This window comes from Gavialis gangeticus, unplaced genomic scaffold (genome assembly GCF_001723915.1).
Source record: "Gavialis gangeticus isolate Ggan-Ray unplaced genomic scaffold, GavGan_comp1, whole genome shotgun sequence".
Classification (NCBI taxonomy): Eukaryota; Metazoa; Chordata; order Crocodylia; family Gavialidae; genus Gavialis; species Gavialis gangeticus.
The window spans coordinates 72,133,607-72,146,001 of NW_017729029.1; the positions used below are offsets into that span (position 1 = coordinate 72,133,607).

General features: G+C 43.0%; 1 protein-coding gene across 3 annotated transcripts in view; it reads right to left on the reverse strand.

The window, feature by feature from the left end:
* The window catches only part of SPOCK3 (SPARC/osteonectin, cwcv and kazal like domains proteoglycan 3), a 703,183-nt gene that overhangs the window by 239,039 nt on the left and 451,749 nt on the right, over positions 1 to 12,395 (reverse strand). Inside the window, exon 1 of one of the 3 annotated variants that reach the window (XM_019521754.1) lies at positions 2,131 to 3,155. The exons of the other annotated variants lie outside the window; for them this stretch is intronic. The gene's annotated coding sequence lies outside the window, so the exon portion shown is untranslated. Of the gene's footprint in view, positions 1 to 2,130; positions 3,156 to 12,395 lie in introns of those variants that run through there. 3 annotated transcript variants of the gene reach the window in all.

A 12,395-nucleotide genomic window follows, 5' to 3' on the forward strand; every position in this document is an offset into this window, starting at 1 on the left:
GCCTGACGCTGAATTACTAGATTTGGGTCAAAGCATATTGACCTTGTTCTGTTGCTAGCCCTAGCAATGTTAAGGCCTCGTGTAAAGCTGTAAAATTGCAGGCAAGCAGTATGCTGGAAGTCATTTTTAAACTCGAAGCAACTACAATGTAAATCTTGCAGTATTGCAAATGCTGTATCAGCAGGATGTTTTAATCAAGCAACCTGCCAAGTTAAGGAAATGGAAAAGTTTATAAGTTAGGTTAAGCAGGAAAGCCTCGAGATAACGTAGCTTAGAAATGTTAATAGTAGTGATTGGTGATACCACATGTACTAGATACAGTTGTGCTATAATAAATAAGTATACCTTTGTTAAGTTTCTAAGGTAAGTTGTAAAACCGCAATTTTGTCAGAAGACAGACATAAAATAAAGAGACATGAGATTTTTCCTTTCCAAAAACCGCAATTTTCACAGGGACATAAGCCCTAAACAACTGATATCTCCAGGGCCGTGTAAGAAGTGAATTAGTCCAGTTTCCAAAGTTTTACTAAAACATGGAAGTTTAATGAACCAGAGTATATTTATTTGAGTTAACCTCATAAAGATGGGTATACAGAGTGGATGGAAAACTGGAGAATTTGAAAGACCTGCTGCCAATCTATATGCTGTACTCCTCCTTTCTGAATTACCCCAGGCAGTATAGCTAGGTTTCCAGGATTCAAGTTTCATTGGCAGACACTGATAAACATCAATTTCACCTGATAGTCTCAAAGTGACAGAAAAAATATTTCCATTGGTAATCACTGAAATGTACATAAGAGGAGATAAAAGATAAATTCAGAACAGAAATAGGGAAATCTGGGTCAGGGAGTAGCGTATGTGCATGCATGCATGCATGCAGCAGCTACTGCAGAAACTGGGGGCTGTGCTGGTAAGGTTGTGCCTCAGGAGCAGAGACGGGGGGAGTTGAAGGGGCAGAGCTTGTAGCAGCAGTAAGCCCAGTGCTGCCAGCTACTCACTCTGCCCAGGTCCCAGCTGGGGCAGAAGCCAAAATCCTGCAGAGCCTGGGACAGCCCCTGCCTGATCAAGACAGGGGCCAAAATCCTGCAGAGCCCAGGCAAGACCCTATGTAATAGAGGCAGTGGCCAAACTCCCACAGAGGCTGTGCCAGGCTCTGCAGGAATTTCACGCCTGCTCCATCTGGGTCCTGGGCAGAGCAAGAGGCCAACAGCACTGGGCTCGAGGGCACTACCAGGCCTGCCCCTGCAACTCTCCCTTCCCAGCACAGGCTTATTGGAATGGCCCCCAGCTCCTGCAGCAACTGTTGTGCATGCATGCATGCATGCATGCATGCATGCTAAATTGATAACCACCCCCCCCCGCTAATTTCACACAGTCCTGAAGAATTCAATTAATAAAATCAAAGTAAATGCTTAAAAATAAGCATTGATTTTAGCTGTCAAAATAAATAAACAAATGAGTAAGTAATAAAATTCTACCAAACATAGGTATAGGTGAGAATCTAGATGCTGCTGTCATGGTTACCTAGGCAAGTACTGGGATAAGTGTACTTCTAGTGCTTTTAGAATGTAAAATAGTAGTTCTCAACTTGTGGGACACGTGCAGCCCAATCCACATGCTGATGCAGCCCTTGTGACATCCTGTTAAATGGATACACAGGAAGTAAGTTGTGTGTGTGCAGCCCACATAACACATTGAGATCTGTAAACGTGACCCACACTGGCAAATAGGTTGAGAACCACTGATGGAAACAATACAAGATCAGGCTGTAGACATATTGTTTGCTTCCTGCCAGTAGCCCACCAATCCATAAAATAAGAAATGGCTGCTTAACATGTCTGGAGTAAATGGGGACATTAAAGTAAGTAGAAACATAATTTACATTCATATTTGTACTTACAAATATTTTGTGTGTTTACATTATGAAGTAGTACAAGTAAAAGGCGTTTTAATTTAAATGGAAATTGGGTCCACTTAGGGATGCCAGAGTCAACAGCAGCTTAAATCGGCAGCAGCATTTGTGTTCATGCAAGATAAACTTGCCCAGGAAACTGGTAGTGCTAGCTTTGCATACAGTAATATGGGCATAAACTTTTATATGCATGGTTCCAAAATCAACAAAATACTTACAAACTTATTTAAATTTCTTTACTGAACTGATGGCATAAATCTGTAAATATGCCTTGGTTTTGACTGTCTTGACTAAAACATTCCTGGAATTCTCTTCTGACTATTGAGTGATTCAGAACACAGTTCACAACACCGTGAATTTCTTTGCATAGAAACCAGTGTTATTTGAAAAGTACCAATGATTTCATTTTACCTGTAACCAAGACAAATTTGAATCAGTTATTGATGAATACCTAGTGCACTACTGTACTGTGACAACTACTTCCCCTCCCTTAACTTTTCTTAACGTTCTAAGTTTTCACATGTGCACCAAGCTATGATCATGTATCTCACTAGTCTTATCCCTTTGTTTGTCCATAAAATATAGAATGTTTTCAGATTCTACCCTAGACCGACTTTACTCACTGAGTTTGCAAGCCCATACGCTCAACATAATGGTATTTCTTTGTCTGAATGTCATGCGATAACTTAAATGCTGCATCTCATCAATCCCACTGTTTGAAGGAAAAGTTTTAGGCATCAATAGGCAGAAACTTCTTGAACTTGGTGAAAGTCAGAAAACTAAAAAGAGAAATGAGGAGACACAGAAGCCAGGGGTATGGAGGATGGAGAAGGAAGATATTCCAAGTCATTTGGTAAGCAAATCCAGCAGCTTCAGTCAGAGCTCTATATATCAAAGACAAGACCGATGTTCTGTTTACCATCTTCCACCATAACAATACCCACCATAATGGTTTTGCCCATCCTCACACTTGATTTTAAATGCCCTGAATGACTTCTCTCTAAGGCAAATATAAAATAGATTTTAAATTGCTTGGTCAAAGATGGTGAATGGGAAACAAGCAGAACTCTTGGAACTTGGAGTGAGGAAAGAAGAACACAGAGCCTTTTCATGGGAGACTTTGACATAGGTGGAATGGTGGGGCACAGAGAGCACCTCAGATAGGAATGAGAATGAGGAATCCTAGTTTGGGAAGGAGGAGGTGGAAGGTACACACAGTTTCCAAAAGGGGAGAGACTAAGGAGCCACAGTGTAGGGGAAATGGGAGAATGGATGGGACAAGGTCCCTTTATGAAGAGAAATCAGGATGGGGAGGATCAATAGAACTCCTGGCAGAGGGAGAGATTGGGAGAAAACAGAATGGAGGGCACAGAGAGAGGTCCTGATTTATGGTGAAAGAAGAAATGTACAGGGACACAAGAAGCCTCTAGTAAAGGGGAAGTGGGATGAAATGGGATAGGGATCAAATCAAGACCCTGGCATGAAGGGAAAGGGGCCCAGGGTCCCTACAACAGAAAATGATAGGAGGCTGATGACCAGGAAGATTATGGAGAAGAGAGGAAATAAATTTGTCTACAGGAGTTTCAAGTATGCACAAACCTATCACAGTTGTGGGAGAAATACAGAGAAAACTGTTTTTATATATATCAAACATATATACACATATAATATAGATATAAAACACACATCTATATACACATACACTCATATACATACATACATAAAATAACATCATATATAATAACAAAAAACAAATTATTCTATACAGTATGTCATTCTTATATAATAAAGGGCTTAGTCCATTTGTCTGTCTGTAACGCTCTTGGAGCACTCTGGTTAGTGAAGCAACCAATCAGAGTGTGGAGCACTGCCATGATGGCGGGGACAGAGGCCAGTGGCACTGGCCTTGACCCCCTCAGCCCCCGCTCCATCCCTGTTATTATGGCGGTGCTCCATTGCCTCTGAGGAACAGGGCCAGGAGGGGGGGGGAGGGTGAAGCCAGCAGCACTGAAGGTGGTGGTGGCACAGGTTGCTGGCAGAGGGGGATGAAGGGGCAAGACTTCCTCCCCCCCACCTGCTCCTGGGATTTGGAGGTGGCACGTGATGGTGGGTGGTGGCTATCCGTCCCTGCCCCACCTCTCTGTCATTCTTGATGGGCAATGCGCTCATTCTATATATACTCTATATTATATAGATGTATTCTATATTATCTATATTAGATAATATTCTGCATTGTGTGTGTGTGTGTTTGTGTAATATGGAATACATTTTGCAATGAGAATCAGTGCATACAGAAAGAAGAAAAGGCTGGCTTTCCAGTGGTTAGGGCACTAGTTTGAGACCTGAAGGTATGGAATACCTGTGTTACCATAGTAAGTCACTTGCTCTCGATATGTATCAGTTTCCAATCTGGAAAACGAGGGCAATACCACTTTTCTATCAGAGGGATGTTGTAAGGATAAATACCTTTAAAAAAAATGCAGTCCTTAGGTGTTCAGCTGATGGGAGAAAATTATCTCAGCTATATATGGGAGATCTTAAGAGTACAGTGATATTTGAAATATATTTTAGAATGCTGATATCTATCCAATATCTAATCTGTTTGGTTGGCTTTTGGACATATCAACACCGAGAATTAAACAAAAATAAAATAAGCTGTGTCTTACTAAAGTTCTGGAACAGCTGAGTATGCAAACATTTTTAACTATGTAACAATGGTTTCCTTCCTTACACTTATTAATATGAACTTGTAAACAACTATTATTTAATACAACTATGTGAATTGTCTTTTAACTGTTTTCAGGGTTCTGAAATGTACGTAGCTTTCCCACATTGAATGAGAATATGTACAAGCCCTTGACACATGAGGAGCTAAAACAACATAGTATCATACAAAACAGATATAAATATTGCCACATGACTATGACAGCACGTACTGACACAGAGAATTAAATTTCCTTACTTGGAAATTCCGTATTATGAATGTAAAGAAGTATCCCCTCCTCAAGAAACATGTTTTAAATAAAACATCTAGCTATAGCAACAATTATTTTAATTAGCATGGTAGGGGAAAAAGTCAGCACATATAATGGATTAGTATGCACTTTACCAAAATTTATCTTCAGAATATCCTTAATAGATATAGAAGGGGGAAATCTAGAACGACTATCCTGTGCACATACTTAAGTTGTTACTCTGTGATTGAACTGCTGTAACCATAGTTCTTTCTTGTTTCATGTCTTCCCTACTTTATTGCCACCCCCTCATGGTGTGATGGAAAACAAAGATTGCAAGTTCTCCAAGGCACTGCCTATATCTTTTTATGTCTTCTCTGAAGTACCTAGTAGACTCTTGGGAGCTAAAATAGCTGTTATTATGATGCTGCAAAATACAAAACTCCATCTCAGCTCTTGTAGACCAATATCATTGCTAAAAGAAGTAAAATTAAGTATATAGACAAACGCATCATGGGATGCATTTTTAACTTAATTTTACTGGCAACATTTATGATTGCATCAATTTGCACAAAATTGTGCATGTGTGTGTAGACTAACTGCACATATAACTGGATAGTTAGGCACATAATTAGACAGCTTGCTGAATTACCCAATCATGCAAATACCTGTTTGCATGCATAAATGTATGCACAGTGATTTCACCTATAAACACTGCAAGTACAATTCAAGTAGCTCACACCAATCAGATCGGTATCAGCCAATATGGCTACATACTAAACGAATTTGAAACTCTACTCAGCAAATAATATATATAAAATAAAATAAAAAAACACATTGGTCTGCACAACAAAGATGGACAACATGTTTGATTGCAAAGGAACAAATACTTGAAAATTCTTGACTTAAATATCAGCAAAAGCAAAGTTTCTGAAAGAAAATGGGACTGATTTTATGGTTGCTATATGGACCTCAAATATGATTTGAGGGACACTACACATTTTTTCTCCCATGTGACTACTGTTGTACTTCACTTACAAAGAAATTTCAACTTACTAGTCTTTAAAGACTGTCTGATTGTGTCAGCCAGCATGGAATTTCAGGGACTTCTAGATGGCAGCATTATTCACGATTATTGCAAAACAAGTCTTTCCTTGGACGTGACAAAATCAAGTAAAGTAATTCTGCTATGATATCTGTAGTTACACTGCACTGACCTGTCTGTATATTGGGTACCCTAAGAAAAGAAGATAATCTGGCAAGGAATGGATAATCCACCAAATTCAGGCTATATAATTAAACCCACATGAGTTGTTGAAAAACAATTCTTTAGAAAAAAATCACATCAGATTCAAGCACTTAACATCCTGAATTCCCATAGTGCAGGAAAGAGGATCTATCAATGGATCCACAGAGTTTGCATCCTGTATAAGCATGCATTTATGTCTTAAAATGTAAAGTTCCCAAGAAGTCAAGTTTGGAAATGATACAAAAGCTATAATTCGTCAGAATCACTAAACATTGTGTACTCCGTACTTGCCACATGTTAATGATCAGGTTTGTATGGAGAGGAAGAATATTGTTTGTTGATATGAAAAAGAGAAAATGAGGAGATAAAAGAAAAGTTCTTGAAGAACTAGGTATCCAAATATCCACCACATTCTTTTACCAATGTGAAGCATTGACGCTGCCTGGCTAAACTATGTTGCTAAATGCTCTTTTGATTACAATGGTTAAAGTTCTACTAACTCCCATGGAATTTTACCCAGACACATTAGCACAGAATCATATCTCTGGTGTTTGCAGAGAAAAGTCAAGGGGCTTTTTAAACTGCAACTTTCAAGTTTATGGAATATTTAGAACAAGATGTATATTAAACAAATGAAAACATTGTAAGATTTTTGCCCCTCTTCCACAAGTGAAATCTTCTCCGTCTCAGAATGGTTGCAGAAGGGACAAAATGCTGCTAAGGCACTGTTTTTGCCTTGGAGATATGTCTGAGAAATTAGGTGTGAAGAGACAACCTGGCTAAAAATAGACAACCACTTAATCACTGGTTGATTGCCCTGAGTTTTGACTCCCATCAAAACAGGCCTGGGCAATCATTTACATGTGCAACTTGCATGACAATTATGTCAAATTAGCCTTCACTGTCCTGGGGCAAGGTGTAAATTTGAATATTTCACAGGTACCTGAAGTGGGACAATGAGTGTGTGTTGGCCTGAAAGACCCCAGGATAAAATTATTTGTCCTGGGGCAAACTGGTTTTCTGTTTTTAGCCTCTGATGTCCCTATGTAGCAGCAGTCGGGCTCTTTAGGGAAATGGGGCAGTATGGCTAGTTTGAGAGCTAAAGGGAAACCTACAGGCAGCAATGGAGTAGGCTGACCACTGGGAAAGTTCAGACCTAGTCCTACAGCATTTTATACCAACACCAAACAAGTCTCCCATTGGGCACGATCTTGTTAGAGAACTGCGGGTCAAGCTGAACAGGCTGAGATATGGATACAGATGCTTCACAATAACATTTCAGAAGATGAACGCCTTGCCCTATGTGAATGCAACACAGCACAGTGCTTAAATCGAAACCTGAAATCTTTACAAATGCCCATATAGGGCAGACGGAATCCGCACAAGAAACCATAATACCAGAGAGTAGACATGTTTATAAGGGAGACTATTGTCCAATGGTTTCTGTGCGTTTATTTAGTACTTGCTTATAGACATACTAAATAAATGCGTTGTAACTGGAGTTACTGCATAGTAGCATCAGTGAACTTTCAGTGAAGATCAGTAGTCTTTTAAGTGACACTACTGCACAGTAGCCTAATACTACAGTGCAGTAGCATCTCAGCACTGTTATTGACACACAATACTATTGCTACTGTCTTGTGTAGATGCACCGAGTGGTTCATAGATTTTGAAACTGATATCTGAAGTCATAAGAAAGAAAAAAGGATGAATGAGCCATTACAGGTGCACCAATATATCAATCTATATCATATCGGCATCAATATAAGGAAAATTGACAGTATCAGCAATTGGCATTTTTTGGCTGATGTCACCAATAATGTAGTTGATAAATGCCCTGTGCATGCATGCAGCTGCAATGCAGCACACAGGCAGCCAGAAGCACAGCCTGGCAGGATGGAGAGCAGTCAAGCTTGACTGGTAAGTCTGTTGTGATGGAAGGATCAGGGGTGGAGGGGCATGGGGGTGCAGATTGAGGCCCCTGCAGTGAGGAAGCTAGTGGGGCTGGGGCAGGTGCTGCACAGCCAGGGCAGGACATGGGATGGAGCTGTAAGAGGCTTGTCTGGGGGGCAAGGAGAGTGGGGGGTGGCTCCCAGCGCTGCACGCACCCCTGGAGGGCATGTGCTCTGGGATCTGTGATCAGAGTGAGGGCAGGCTGCGGGCTGGGGCAGCCTGGTAGAGGCCCCTCACTGGGAAGAACCCAATGTCACCCCAGCCTCAGCCCACAGGAGCAGCCTGCACTTGCCCTTGCATGCAAATCTGGGGGCACACTCCCCCCATGCCCTCCCAGGGTGCTTATAGTGGTAGAAGCTACCACCCCCTCTCCGAGCCCCACCAGATGAGCCATTCGCAGCTCTGTCCCGTGCCTCACTCCTGCTTTGCAGTGCCTGCCCCTGCCCCATGCCCACTCCCTCCCTGCCCCCCCAGATGAGCCGCTTGCGGCTCTGTCCAATACCCCACCCTGGCTTTGCAGCACCTGCCCCATGCCCACTCCCTCCCTCACCATGGGGGCCTCGATCTGCCTCTCCATGTCCCTTTCCTCCCCTTTTTCCCTTTCCCCACAACAGACTTACCAGCCAGACCCTGCTCTCCAAGTTGCCCAGCTGCATATCAGCATCATATCAGTATCAGCCAATATGGCTTGTAAAAAAATGGCCATCGGTATCAGCCCAAAAAATCTCTATTGATGCATCCCTAAGAGCCATAAAACTTCAACCAAAGGCCATAAGCTCCAGCACTGTGGAAGCAGACAGAAGCACAGCTGCCTGCTGTAACTGAGAACACTTCCTGAAAAGTGTTCTAAGTTACAACTATCTCCTGGAACAAACAGAAATTTACTGTTGGTTTTAAGGAGGTGGGGGTGGAATCTACTTGCTGGTGTCCCATAGCAATGGCCCCTGCTAGGCTGCAAAGTTTTCAGAATGAGAGGTGGGAAAGGGACCAGAGGGAGTTCATTTTAGGTGTTACCCAGCTGGCTCTGGGGGGTGGGTTGGGTGAACTGCAGCCCCCCACCTCAGGGGCAAGGAGCTCCAATACAACTGCCCCACCCTCCAGCAGGAGCTGAACCCCCATCCCCAGACCAAATTTCCTCTGCCCTCTTTGACTCCTCCCATTCTGAAAACAGCAACAGGCTGACAGGCAGCACAGGCAGAAGTTACAGAAGACACTATGCTTTGAAACATCTTCACCTGACTCCCCATGCAATGAAGTTGCCTGCAGCCATGCACTTCTGTTTGTTCATGGCTCTAAACTGCTTTCTGTGGCCAGATCAGACAAAAATTGTCATGTCTGTCTGTGCCCTGTAAATCAAATAACTCTCACAGAGGGTCAGACAGATCACTGAGTAAAGCCCATTAACTTTGGTTTGTTGTAACAGAACACTGTTTTAATATGAATGGTAATGTAATACACCAATAACTACCAAAAACAACACACTTTTTTAATAAAGCAGATATTTTTAAACTATTTTGAGTAAAACTTCTTAAGCTTTCTTGGCTTAATATGTTAGAATTAGGGGAACTAACCCTATTAAAAATACTTTTTTAATGGCATAGGAAAATCAAGAATACACTGCAACTTTCCTTATCAAAACTTACATAGTTTGTAGAAGGGGTACCTACCTATCTGTTCAAATTTATCTTGGCTCTGTAGTTTTCACTTGTGTTAATGATCTTTCAATCTATGGCACTTGACTATGGTTTCTATTTCCATATGCAAGACAATAGATTGGATTGACCTAAGTTCCTACACACACACACACACACACACACACACACACACACACACACACACACACACACTAAACATTACATCCAAGGTCCTCAAAAGCATTTAGCTTCTAATTCCCCTTAAAGCCAACAAAAACCTAAACAGGCATCTAACTAACTTAAGAGGATCCAGACCTATCTTCAGGAAATTAGAGAGGCGAATTGCTTCATTTCAAAATTACTTTCTTTCCCCCCTCCTATTGCTGCAAGCATATGTACCAAACACAAGCCCCCTGGCAGATAACACACTTAAGATGCAATCAGTCTCTTAATTGCGTCTTAAAAAGTAACTCAGCCACACATTCAGGAAATTAACGGCACTGCAAAAGGGAAACCAGCCACCTCAAAATTATATTAAAATGTGCAATATTTTTGTGGTCATAGAATCATAGAAAGTTAGGGTTGGAAGGGACTTCAGGAGGTCATTTAGTCCAACCCTTGGCTCAATGCAGGACCATCCCCAACCTCCAAGGATGGAGAGTACACAACCCCTCTGGGTAACCTGTTCCAGTGGTTTACTACACTGTTAGTGAGAAAATTGTTCCTAATATATAACCTAAACAACCCATGCTGAAATTTAAGACCATTGCTCCTTGTTTTGTCATCTGCCACCACTGAGAACAGTCTAGCTCCATCCTCTTTCAAGACCCCCTTCAGGTAGTTGAAGTCTGCTATTAAATCCACCCTCGGCTTTCTCTTCTCTAGACTAAAACCCAGTTCCCTCAGCCTCTCTGCATAAATCATGTGCCCCAGCCCCCTCACCATTTTTGTTGCTCTCTGCTGGATTCTTTCCAATTTGTCCACATTCTTTCTCTGGCAGGGTGGCCAAAACTGAACACAGAACTCCAGATGTGGCTACATCAGTGCTGACTAGAGGGAAATAATCACTTTCTTTGACCTGCTGGCAACACTCCTACCAATGCAGCCCAGGATGCCATTAGCCTTCTTGGTAACAAGGGCACACTGTTGGCTCATATTCAGCTTATTGTCCACTGTAACCTACAGGGACCTTTTTTACAGAGCTGCTGTCCAGCCAGTCTGCCCCCATCCTGTATTGGTATGTGGGATTGCTCCATCCTAAGTGCAGAACTTTGTACTTGTAATTGTTGAACCTCATGAGATTTCTTTCGGCCCAATCCTGCAATTTCTCTAGGTCAGTCTGAATTCTAGTTCTGCCCGCCAACATATCTACTATTTCCCATACCTTGGTATTGTCTGCTAATTTGCTAAGGGTGCACTCTATGCAATTTTCCAGGTGATCGACGAAGATATTGAACAAAACTGGACCCAGGACCAATCCTTGGGGCACTCCACTTGATACTTGCTCCCAACTACACATCAGGCCATTGATTACATGCACATGGCAGCCAGGCAGCATGGACAACAGGTTCCACAGCTCCCTCCAGGTAAGTTTATGGGGGAGGGGAGGGCAGATTAAGTCCCCTGTGATGAGGGAGAGCAGGGAGTGAAGCAGGGCTAGGGGCACTGCCCAGCTGAGCCAGTGCATGCAGGGCCTGGCTGGGAGAGCAGGATGGAGCCACAGGCAGCTTGTCCAGGGGATGGTGGGGGTGTGTGGGGTGGGAACTGGCTCCCTGATACTGTGTGCACTCCAAGGTAGGGAGGCATGGGGGGCCACATGTGCCCCAAATTTGTGTGTGGAGCAAGGTTGGATGCAGGATGTCCGGTGAGGGCTCAGGGTTCCCTGCCCTGCTGCCCTTCCCCTCCCCCCCCCCGGGCCTCTGCAGCCCAGCAGGCAGAACCTGGCACAGGAGAGAAGAGTGGGGCAGAAAAGCTCAGTGCCACTGCTGGGATCCCCACACTGGCTGTGCTTCCATGGTGAGGTGTCTCCTGCCCACTTGGCAGCCCCGCTGGTGCTGGGTACGTCTTGCCATGGTGCCACGGCCATTGCGAGGCTCCAGGCTGGAGCACTGAAACTCCCCACCCTCCCACGCTGGGTCTCACACTGGGCTCTAGAGGCCCCCGGGAGGGAGGTAGCAGGGTGGGCAGCCCCAAGTTTGCAGCAGGCAGCCTGCATCCCCCCCTCCCCACCATGGATGCCACTCCAGCTGTACCACCCTTGGGGGAAAGGGCATTGATCTTGTCTGCATCATTTTGGACTCACAAAAAAAATTCTAATGTTTAAATCAGGTCATGCTGAGGAAAAGGTTAGAAAGTACTACACTAGATATATAATTAACTTTCCTCCTGATATACAATTAACTTTTCCATGATATACAATTTAACTTTCTTCCTGAAAACTTAGCACATAGTGAACTCCCAACCTGTCCTGAGCTCATAAAAGGCACCAAGCTGTTTTCATGTACATATTAGCACCATTTCATTTCCTCCTATGTAGAATGAACTAGTTTTCTGAAATCATCTCCAGTGCACTGAATAGCAATGATGTGTTTGTAGGAAGGACCTTGAGGATTATGCTAACTGATTCCCCAATGTGTCTCATATTTACATATAATAATTTATAGTTTCATAGTTTCTAGGGTCAGAAGGGACCT